This window comes from Gymnoscopelus braueri, assembly GCF_963280865.1.
Source record: "Gymnoscopelus braueri genome assembly, chromosome: 16".
Taxonomy (NCBI): Eukaryota; Metazoa; Chordata; class Actinopteri; order Myctophiformes; family Myctophidae; genus Gymnoscopelus; species Gymnoscopelus braueri.
The window spans coordinates 7102829-7115096 of NC_137616.1; the positions used below are offsets into that span (position 1 = coordinate 7102829).

Here is a 12268-nt window from a genome sequence, read left to right on the forward strand (position 1 = left end):
ATATTTTTATTGACATTATGATAAAATAAATATAGGCCTGTGGATTCGTCTGTCTCATCGGGACTCAGGGACCAAATAATAATAATATATCATAAAAATAATAATAATGATACATGATAATACAGAATAATCATCATCATCATCATAATAGTAATATATAATAATAAGGGTAATAATAATAATAATAATAATAATTATTATTATTATTACATATTATTGCGAACGCGGAAGGAGGCGCGGCGAAGCCGCGCCTCCGACCAAGTGGAGCTTACTATGTAACTCTGCTTGGGTTGTGTCTCTGTGTCTCTGTCTGTATCTCTGTGTGCACTGCCTGTGTGCAGCTCCTCTGAGATAAGTAAATGTCCAATTTAGACGTACCATACATCAAATGAAAGGTCTTTGAAAACTGAACACACCTGTCAAGGTTGCGTTTAAGCCCGCCCCTTCCCCCGGAAGCCACGCCCCGGAGAAGGCTCCTAAAAACTCCCCATTGAAACCCCATGTTAAATGAAAAGTGCCCGAATCGCTCCGAAACTTTTTCTACCCCCCCTAAGTGGGGGTCTACGAACAAATACTTCGGGCTCGGATTTTGGCTCCGCCCCCCGGAAGTGGGTGAAACAGGCACTTCAAACACTTTGTTGAATTGTTCAAAAACATTCAAAGTTTTTTTTTTGGGAATTTGTATTTTTCTAAGATGCTCCTTTTAACGCAGATTTTTTTTTTATTATTATTTTTTTTTTTTATTGGTTACTTTTTTTTAAAATATTTTTTTTCATTATTTTTTTAAATTTTTTGGCGTTCGCTTACCGCGTTCGCGCGTCTTACTTGTGAATATTCGAAATGGTGGGTCTTCTTTATAATCGAAATAGAGGTGTTTCTAAATAGTGGTGTCTGGCTGTCGGAGTGGCAGGGTTTTAAAAAAAAAAGATCAACCCCCCCACTCCGAACAATGGAAGTCAATGATCGGAGTACCGGTGCGTCGAAATAGCGATGTGTAACCGGGACAGTGGGACACAACTTTGTTGCCCTGATCGTGAGGTGCATTGACAAAAACAAAACACAAATATGCAGCATGTACTTACTTACAATGTTTTAGGACCTAAGTAACCAACATTTGAAGCTAACATTGTAGGGTTTTTATGTCTTCTGGAAAAAAGGAAATTGTCCAGCTTTTTGGACACATACTTGTGCTTGAACCTCTATTGCCCTCTGAACATGTAACATGTAAACAACAAGCAGGGTTATGCTGTGTTCACACCGACGTTTTCCTGAACAATGAATTGGCTTCTATTTTCAATGTTATCTCTATGCAAATTGGCGTATTAAAAATGTTCATGAGCCTAAATGGAAAAGCGTGCTTTTTTTCTCCCCAGACCCGAGCTTTGAAGCTTTTTTTTTTTAAGCCTTTCAAACTGTAGGCGTTTAAAGCTCAATTCTAGCCAATCAGAGCACAGCATGATCTGAGTAGGCGGGGACTAGCTCATTCAGCCAAAAAGAATGTCAGCCCTCTGCTCGCACTGCCTCAGCGGTTTCCGAAAGAAAAATCAATTTTTTTAAATAAAGGCTGTATCATTGCAAAAGTTGAAAGATAGATGGATAGATCACATAGATTAGAATATAGGCCTAGGCATATGATAGATAGATAGATAGATAGATAGATAGATAGATAGATAGATAGATAGATAGATAGATAGATACAGTAGATATATCGTTTATTATAATATATATATATTTATATATCGATTATATATAGGCCTATTATTATTGTTGTTGTTGTTGTTGTGCACAGTAAACATTGTGAGTTTGCAGATCTGCTATTCTCAAATTTCAGAAATGTATATAGGGTTGATGAAGTGGTTTTGTATCAAAATCCACATAGTAACTAGTAACTCAAGTTGTCAAATAATTGTAGAGTAGAAGTAAAAGTATTGAAATTTGGAAATACTCCAGTAAAGTAAAAATACCTCAAGTACTTAAGTAGGCTACAGGACTTGAGTATATGTAGGCTACTTAGTTACTTTAGCTCTGTCACTGGCCCCTAACCATTGAACGCCGACCTTGGACTAAACACACGCCCACAAAAACAAAATATTAAAGTTTTTAATCTATCAGACGTCTATAGACAGACAACAAACTAAACAATATAATGGAGAACAGAAGTTTAAACACAGCTCCAGTCGTCCGCCCGGTGGTCGCGATGCGATCTTGAGGAGATGCCGGGCCGTTTCCCCACCGGTGACTTGTGGATCTGCTATTTTCAAGCTGGTGCAGGCAGCAGGTTCCCTGGTGCTTTTTCCACACAGCATTCGCAAATTTATATGAATGTTTTTAATTAGCAGCTGTGCATGTTAAAGTACTGAAGATTGTTAAACTTGGGCAATTATATACTTTCATTAATTAATAAATAACCTTTATCACACACCGAGTGTGTGTGATGATCACTCTAGGTCTAGGAGCTCTGAATTGGCATGTACATGCTGTCCTTCGACCCCTCTCCTCGGGCAAAGGAGAGGAGCACGGCATGTGTGTGTGTGTGTGTGTGTGTGTGTGTGTGTGTGTGTGTGTGTACGTGCATACACACACACACACACACACACACATACACACACACACACACACACACACACACACACACACACACACACACACACACATACACACACACACACACACACACACTACACACACACACACACACACACACACACACACACACACACACACACACACACACACTACACACACACACACACACACACACACACACACACACACACACACACACACACACACACACACATACACACACTACACACACTACACACACACACACACACACACACACACACACACACACACACACACACACACACACTACACACACACACACACACACACACACACACACACACACACACACACACACACAGACACACACAGACACACACACACACACACACACACACACACACACACACACTAAACACACACACACACACACACACACACACACACACACACACACACACTACACACACACACACACACACACACACACACACACACACACACACACACACACACACACACACACACACACACACGTGTCTCTATCTTTTTCCTAAATAATCAGTGTATATAATAATGTCGCTCAACTAATAGCGAAGCATCAAACCATGAAATAAACTATCTGTCTGTCTACGGGCTCCGGCCTTGGAGGGAGCGGTACTACCGCAGTCACCTCTGCCCGAGACAGCAGAAGCTGAGCGGCGCGACGAGAGGTGAACGTCCGCAAAAAAACAGGAAATACTGCAACATGATTTTTTCTTTAACTTGTTAATTTGTGTATATAAAATATAGATTCCCTGTCGAATCTCCTAATTACACCAACATTATTCTTGTGAAGTAGGTAGTTTGTGCTTTTTTATTAGGATTTATTAAGTTCGCTTTGGTCATTTCTAGCATGGGGAAACACCGAGTGGTGTTCCCCGTGACAGAGTGTCCTATGACGGGCTCATAGAGAGCAGCGTGGGGGGGTAGCGACCAGACGGCCCGTTCAGTTATTTAGCAGCTTGTTTATAAACATTCTGTAGATTTTTTTCCCATAAATGTAGTAACTAAATATAGACTTATTTCTCATCTACAGCTGCTATTTTTCATTTTTGACTTCATAATGCGCATCTGCTTAAACAGCCCGTTTTTGTCTCGCCTCGAAAAAGCGCACTTGAGGAGACTTGAGTGACAGCTCCTTGGACACGCCCAGTTTGATCCAAAAAACGCCAAGTCAAATGGACTATAGGCGTTTTTTTCACAAAGGCGTCCTTTGGTGTGAACACAGCATTACACTTGCAATACTAGGAACAACTTTCGTTTGCAAGATCAGAACCGATACACACAGTTCTGCTCTGGTAAATAGGCATTGTTCCAAGACCATATACATTACAAGTAGGTGAATGTTGCACCAGAAGCCAAACCTGCTATCTGATCAATGCAAATTACAATTTGCATTATTTGTTTAACCCTTCCATTGTGTTAGGGTCTTTTTTGACCCGTTTTCAAGTTTGAATAGGTAAAGGGTACTTTAAAAAAAAAAATGTTTTATTTCTTTATTGGAACGAGGCTTCATGATATCCTCAGAAATAGCCATTTTAACGAATTAACGCAACAAAATCATCACAAAAACAAGTATTTTTTTCATTTATTTGTTTTGGAAGTGTGTTCTAATTATTATTCTTAATTATTCTATTATAGCTAGATAACATCATTATCCATTGCCTTCATTATAGGAAATTTAATGAGTGAATTTTAACATTTTTATAATAGAAAACGAGATATATTGAAAGATGAAACCCTAGCCCTAACCCAACATAATATTAAAGTGTTTACATGGATATGAATGCATTACAAGTCAGCTATGAGGTGGGAGAAAAAAATTATGAAAATACTTATTTTTTGAGTATTTTGGGCTGATTTAAATCACAGGTCAAAAATTGACCCGCTAACACCACAAGTGGATGCAGTTTTCTAACACAATGCAAGGGTTAAAAAGTGATATTTAAAATTGATTGTTGACATCAGGTTTGAAATAGGTCAGTGATTCTCAACCTTTTGAATTTCACAGAGCTGCAGTTTTATATGCATAGGCCAAAGACCCCCATTTGATATGATTTCTTATCTCTGGGACACCAATTTACATTGTACAATCCTCACTGTCAATTCAACTCTGAGAGTATACAAATGGTTCCATTTGTAACACTCTCAGAGTTACAGACCCGTAAGAGTGCATTTGGACCCAGACCCAACATGGAGAACGAGTAATATAGGTAGTGGTTAAGTAGGTAGCACCAATCTGCACCGTTTCCATTGTTGTGTTGAGGTTCAGGTCCGTAGTGAGCTCTGCAGAGCTCTCATGTCCCTCAGCAGTCTCAGGTTCTTCTTGCTCCGCTTGCCTGGTGCCACCACTTTCACCGTCCCCGCAGAGCGACCCCTGGTGGCCACCGTGGTGGTCACCTTCACCTCGCTCCTCTCGCCCCGTCTCTGGCTCCCACTGGCTTCTCTACGCAATTTCTTCATCTAGTTCCAATGAGACAAAGAGGGAAATGAGGTAAGACATAACTGTATGTACTGTATTTGCACACACATACAATAATAGATCTAAAATATCAAATAGATAATCAATCAATAATCAATTTGAAAAACTTGGATTTGATTAACGTTTTTTCAAAATAGCCGATCTTCAAGCTCACAACGGGAGATTGCCTTGAAGATCGATTTCACCCATAATGACAGATGATAGAATGATCTTATTTTACTTTAATGTACTCTTATATAAGGTAAGAATACAAATCTAGAATCTTGGTGTGAATGCATGCATTTACGTATACCTGTGTTTTATGTCTGTAGAGCTTGTTAATCTACTCTCCTTTCTTCTCCATCTTCAGCAGCAGCATCTCTTGGTCTCTCTGTAGCTCTTTCCTCTCCCGCTCCGACACACTGGCTTCACCCTGCCTCATCAACTCGTCCTGCTCTCTGCAATCACACACACACACAGTTCTGTAGAATTTACTGGCATTCATGACCAACATACGAAAGTGACACGAGACGCGTGTGCACTCTGCTCAGAAAGAAATAGAATCACGTGGATGTCGGGACTCAAATGGGAACGGTGTCACTCGAATGTGACTTCATGTGGCCAGCCTGTGATATCAGTCATGTATGACGGCAGACCTCTGTGACATTCAAATTCGGGCAAGGTTTCAGCCTGACCATAGCCATTATAAAATAAAAGAACATTTATTTGACTTGATCAGTCCAGTGGTTTCCACTCCGGACACACACACACACACACACACACACACACACACACACACACACACACACACACACACACACACACACACACACACACACACACACACACACACACACACACACACACACACACACACACACACACACACACACACACACGGCTAGACTCCTGTAGAGCCACACTGCAATAGACTCCTCACATGCTCATGAGTCGGAGCTCTTCCTGTAGTCCGTGCAGAAGCTCTGAAAGCTCCTCCCCACCGCCGCCAGACGAGGAGGAGGAGCTGCTGTCTGATTGGCTGTGACTGTCGGTCACAGGCACAGCCAATCTGTGGCTATTACCACAGATTGGCTATTACCAGAGCAGAACTGTGTGTATCGGTTCTGATCTTGCAAATGAAAGTCGTTCCTAGTAATGCAAGTGTAACCCTGCTTGTTGTTTACATGTTCTACCAGCAGAGGGCAATAGAGGTCCAAGCACAAGTATGTGTAAAAAAAGCTGGACATTTTCCTTTTTTCCAGAAGACATAAAAAACCCTACAATGTTAGCTTCAAATGTTGGTTACTTAGGTCCTAAAACAGTGTAATTACATGCTGCATATTTGTGTTTTGTTTTTGTCAATGTACCTCACGATCAGGGCAACAAAGTTGTGTCCCACTGTTAATTTTTAAACTTTGTTTTATTGGTTTTTCTGCACATTGATAACACATTAAGTGGTATTCGGTTCATGATATGTGCTATAGGGGGAAAGGGAAAGGAAAACGTACAGGCCTTCACATTGAAGGAACCTCAACAGAGGGAAAGAAAACAAAACAAAACAACTTGACAAAAAGACAGCATTAAAGCAACAGGGGAAACAATAAAACAATCCATCACAAAACAAAAAGCAAGCCCAAAAACAACTACTCGCACGCATACACACACACACATACACACAGTGTCACTTTGGTCTCACCCTAGCTCCACCCCTTTAAGTAACAGATTCAATCGGGAATAACCGGAAAAGTAATTCCATCTGCGTAAACCAAGAAGGGATCCCATATGTCGTGGAATTTTCTAACAGAGCCTCTCAATGTATATCTAATTTTTTCAAGTTGTAAGTTATTAAAAATGTCTCTTATCCATTGAGTATGGGAGGGTGGAGTAGTCGATTTCCATCTCATGAGTATTAGGGGTCTTGCCAACAGTGTTACAAAGGCTATCAAGTCTGCTTGAGTTCTAGACAGAGGCAGTTGGGAGGTACCAAACAGCGCGTTAATGGCGTTAGGCTCAATGAGTGTCCCAGCTAGTTCTGTAAGAGTATTTCAAAAATCTCAGTCCAATATGTGCTCAGAGAACCGCATGACCAAAACATATGTACATGTGTTACAGGTGACTGGTGGCATTTTTCACAGGCGGGGTCGATGTTATCGAATATTCTTGAGAGCCTAGCTTTCGTCCAGTGGGCCCGATGGACAACTTTACACTGGAGTAGGCCGTGTCTGGCGCACAACGATGAGGTGTGAACCCGACTCAAGATTTTTCGCCAAAGACTGTCAGCGATCTCCTCCCCCAAATCCTCCTCCCACAGGTCTTTTACACAATTAACAGGTGTAGCAGATAAGGTTTGAATCAAATTATAAAAATGTGAAATTATGCCCTTCTTCCCCGGAGCCTGAACGAGAAAGCTGTCCAATGGACATTTCTCAGGAAGGTTAGGGAAGTTTGTGTACCTGTTACGGACAAAACTCCGAATTTGGAGTCGGAGCTCTTCCTGTAGTCCATGCAAAAGCTCTGAAAGCTCCACCCCACCGCCGCCAGACGAGGAGGAGGAGCTGCTGTCTGATTGGCTGTGACTGTCGGTCACAGGCACAGCCAATCTGTGGCTATTACCACAGATTGGCTATTACCAGAGCAGAACTGTGTGTATCGGTTCTGATCTTGCAAATGAAAGTCGTTCCTAGTAATGCAAGTGTAACCCTGCTTGTTGTTTACATGTTCTACCAGCAGAGGGCAATAGAGGTCCAAGCACAAGTATGTGTCAAAAAAGCTGGACATTTTCCTTTTTTCAAGAAGACATAAAAAAAACTACAATGTTAGCTTCAAATGTTGGTTACTTAGGTCCTAAAACAGTGTAATTACATGCTGCATATTTGTGTTTTGTTTTTGTCAATGTACCTCACGATCAGGGCAACAAAGTTGTGTCCCACTGTTGTAGAGTAATTCAACAGTGCTTGTGAGACAGAACCCGGCTGTTGCAGAGCTGGGGCTGGTGCTGCTTCAGCAGAGACAGAACTGACTGGACGTTGGCTCGGACCGAGTGGCTTCCCCCTACCGACTGGAGGGACAGAGAGAAACATAACATGTATTATGAATTAACTAATGATGTTGGTGGGGTCAAGGAAATGCACCTTTAACCACTTTCAACCAGGTCTCCCTATTTTAGGCATGTTATTATAGGTAACAATAATACAATACAATACATTTTCAAAACTAGCAAAGAAAATAGCCCGTCTACAAGCTCATCACGATGCGACATGTTGTGAGCTTGTTGATGGGCTATTTTGTGTGACAAAAACAAAAACATTCAAGGCTTCATGGGGTGTGTAATTGATAGAAAATAAGCCATCTTTTGGGTGAACTACTCCTTTAAGCTGGCACTTCGGCACGTGTCAGCTACAGAAGGTTGGCATGTGTCAACTACATAATAATAATAATAATAATAATAACTTGGATTTATATAGCGCCTTTCAGAAACCCAAGGACGCTTTACAGTACACAAAGTATTGTACCACATAATGGTGGTACAATACGGTGTGTGTGCTCATACCGTTCCGGTCACAAAGGGTACATCCCCGAGGCTCAGTCTGTAGTGTAGCTGTGTGTGAGAAGACTGCTGCAAAGACTTATGGAAAGAGGTAAACTAACAGCTTTCACATGAAAACAAGCACGTTCACACTCAAGTGAATAGATGACACAAGCTATCAGTCATCTCCATATTTAGGGAAAGTTTCAGCCCTAGCCGACCTCCTCTGACTTCCAATATAAAGATGATTTATTTCATAAAGTATAAAACTTAAGGTGAGGATCAAGGGGCACGGTGGCGCCTGCAGTAACTTCTTTGTCTCTTCTGGGCAGCCAATCATGGTCCTGCAGTCACTGCTTGTGGTCCTTAACTCCCTGCTGGATTTTCTGGTTCACTGACCAGTTAAATCTTTCCCCCAACTCCCGGACCCGCCCCCGTCAGCAGCGGCAAATCTCGGTCCTGTATTTATTGTTTCACTGACCAGTTAAATCTTTCCCCCAACTCCCAGACTCCATTCCTAGTTGAGGAAGAAGGAGGAGCATGGTTAAACAGCACAGAAATGATTAAATAAAAATAAAGATTGATTTGATTGATTTTTACACTTTGTCAGCTTGTTCTTTTGTCATTCCATGGTACATCATGATCTAGTAATTGTATTCGTTTTTTTTACATAACCTGCAGTCCATTTGGAAATTAGTTGGCTGTTCATTGCAAGAGGAAGTTACAATCTTTTCTATTTTGATTATCTTACTGCCTTCAAAGTACCCAGGCTGTGCTCCAGTATTTTATTTATTGTGGGTAATGTATTTGAGAACAGCAAAACCGATCATGTATGAGTTTATAGCCCTGAAACATGACTGTCATATCGTGACCGACCGTCATGGATGAGCTCAACTTGGTATTTAAACTTTCTCCCTTTTTGGTCCGTACATCTACATGAACGTTCATATTCCAAATATAAAGTACTTACCCCATGACTACGGATTTTACAATTATGTACGTTTCCTCAGAAGTACCCGAATATTCTGAATTGTTAAATAAAAAGCATTTTAATCCGATTGGTGGCCATTTTCCCCTTATTTTCTTCATATGCTTTCAGTTACGTGACCCTATCGGCTGGCAGGTGTATTGCACTCTGGTACATTATAACTCTATGAGAAAATGGCCACCGATCGGATATTTTAATCCGATCGGTGGCTTTTTATTGAATAATACGGAAAATACGGGTACTTATTGAGGGCCCGTACATAATTGTAACATGTGTGGCCATGAGCTAAGCACTTTATTTTTGAAATCTGAACGTGTATATAGATGTATGGAGCAAAAAGGGAGAAAGTGCAAACACCAGGTTGAAGTTCATCCATGACCGATCTGCTGTTTGTGGTAGCCGGCTACAGTGCCTCCCCGAACCGAATCCACAGACAGCCAATCCGTGTCCCAAGAGAAACCACGCTGCTGATAGAGTAAACAACAACAGAGCCCATCCCCCAATACCTGAGTGTACTCCATAGAGTAATAATATATCAGTCTAGGCCTACTGTACAGCCACATCACCTCCCCCCACATAACAGCAACTCGGCAAGATCTTTTTCCACTCTGGCTGAGTGGAAGGCTGAACAAGCAGCCAAAGGGTATGGGGAAAAAAAGGGACTATGATCGGATCCCACCGGCCAAATAGAGGGGTTACTTTATATTACTTTGTATTTTATGTTATATAATATAATGCATAATATTGTTGTCAGGCAGACAACAATATCTAAATTAACGCCCTACTTGATCACTACAGTGTTACACAAAAGCAAGATCCAAAAGCTCTAAAGCTTGTAGATCTGCTACTTTTGCTATTTTAGAATTTAGGCAAGAGATAATATTTTTTATACATGCTAAATTGCTGCTATACGAAAACGTATTGTTACTGTTTATTTTTATTTTTAATAATGTCACTGACATCGGAAGGTGTACAGTATATAATTTGTACTTTTACTATTTACAAGCTAAAAAGCACAATATGTGTACAAGCTAAAAAGCACATGCTAAAACTACCTCAAAATGTAGAGTTGTATTTTATGTTATATTGTTGCTGTCAGGCAGAAATCTCATCTAAATTAACACCCTACTTGATCATACTACAGTGTTAAACAAAAACTTGTAGCTCTGCTACTTTTGTTACTTTAGAATTGTTATCCTTAAAAGTAACAGTTTTGGACATAATGAGGTTTCCACCTGACAGACAATATATTTTGTACATGCAAAATTGCTGCTATACGAAAACGTATTGTTACTGCACTGTTTCTTATTTGTATTTTCATTTGTAATAAAATGTCACTGACATCACAAGGTATTCTTCATTTTATGTATGGTCCAGTAGGCTATATTATTAATTCATATCAGTCACTGTATTCCAGTGGGGCAAGGCAGCCTACTGTAAGTCTTAAACAAAATAGATGTTGCATTAATAAATATATATAAAACATTTATCCATATTAAACCTCAACAGTGAGTCAGTGGGTGACCGTCATGGATTTACTTCAACCTGGTGTTTGCACTTTCTCCATTTTTTTTTTACCCGTTCAGATTTGGATGGCCATGGATGTTGCAATTATGTACGTTTCCTCAAAAGTACCCGTATATTCCGTATTGTTCAATAAAAAGCATTTGAATCCGATTGGTGGCCATTTTTCTCCATAAGCTTTCAACATCGCGACCTTATCGGTTGGAAGGTGAATTGCACTCCAATACGTTATAACTCTATGAGAAAATGGCCACCAATCGGATTAAAATGCTTTTTATTGAACAATACGGAAGATACGGGTAATTCTGAGGGCCCGAACATAATTCTAACATCCATGGCCAGCCCTTTATATTGAAATATGAACGTTTATGTAGATGAATGAAGCAGTAAGGGAAAAGTGCAAACAAAATTGAAATGACATTTCCGGAGGGTTTACCAGGCTACGCAAAGACATGGCTAGCATGCAGACAGCGTAAGACCGCATGGCTCATTTGCATATTCTCGTGAATTTTAAGTAGCCATGCGGTCTTCATTTACTTGTAAGTTACAAGTAAATGAAGACCGCATGGCTACTTACAAGTTGTAACAGAGTATTTCTGTATTGCGGTATTGATACTTTTACTTAAGTAAAAAGATTGAGTACTTTTTCCACCACTGATTACTAGCAATAAGCAATAACTTGGATAACAATGACACGATTGCTAAATGTCGGCTATTTATTATTACCTACATAACTAAACGAGTTTAGGGAGTTAGGGGAAACAAGAGCTTGTCATAGTGTCAACATTATATTATATAAGCAAAATATAATGTAGGCTAGATCTGCAGTCATGCTGACACATAGGATAAGTGTCGAGCGCCTGTGAGCAGGCTGCCGTTTCATCTGCTCTTGTTTGAGTGTCTTTTGTGAGCTTTTTCTTTTCCTATAAGGGGACTTTTTGTTTCCTTGGCTCTTTATATATCCTATGGATAAGGACATTGTATATCATTCACATTCATTCATTCCCATTGGTGTAATGTTTTCTTAAATGTTTACCATGCTTCTTTTTATTGACCTCTGTATGAATGTATTGCACTGGAGCCGTTGAGCAAAGCAAATTTCATTCGGGATTAATAAAGTATATATCTATCTATCTATCTATCTATCTAGGGGGTCCTC

At 40.3% G+C, this 12268-nt stretch overlaps 1 pseudogene across 1 annotated transcript in view; it reads right to left on the minus strand.

The window, feature by feature from the left end:
* Positions 1 to 4791: 4791 nt before the first annotated feature.
* Positions 4792 to 12268, minus strand: part of LOC308103784 (centrosomal protein of 57 kDa-like) — a 26554-nt pseudogene continuing 19077 nt past the window's right edge. The window contains exons 2-8 of the transcript in view: positions 8622 to 8696; positions 8040 to 8129; positions 7787 to 7791; positions 7525 to 7647; positions 6012 to 6116; positions 5385 to 5529; positions 4792 to 5073 (exon numbers count right to left, since the gene is read on the minus strand). The product of the transcript in view is annotated as a centrosomal protein of 57 kDa-like (transcript). The remainder of the gene's footprint in view (positions 5074 to 5384; positions 5530 to 6011; positions 6117 to 7524; positions 7648 to 7786; positions 7792 to 8039; positions 8130 to 8621; positions 8697 to 12268) is intronic.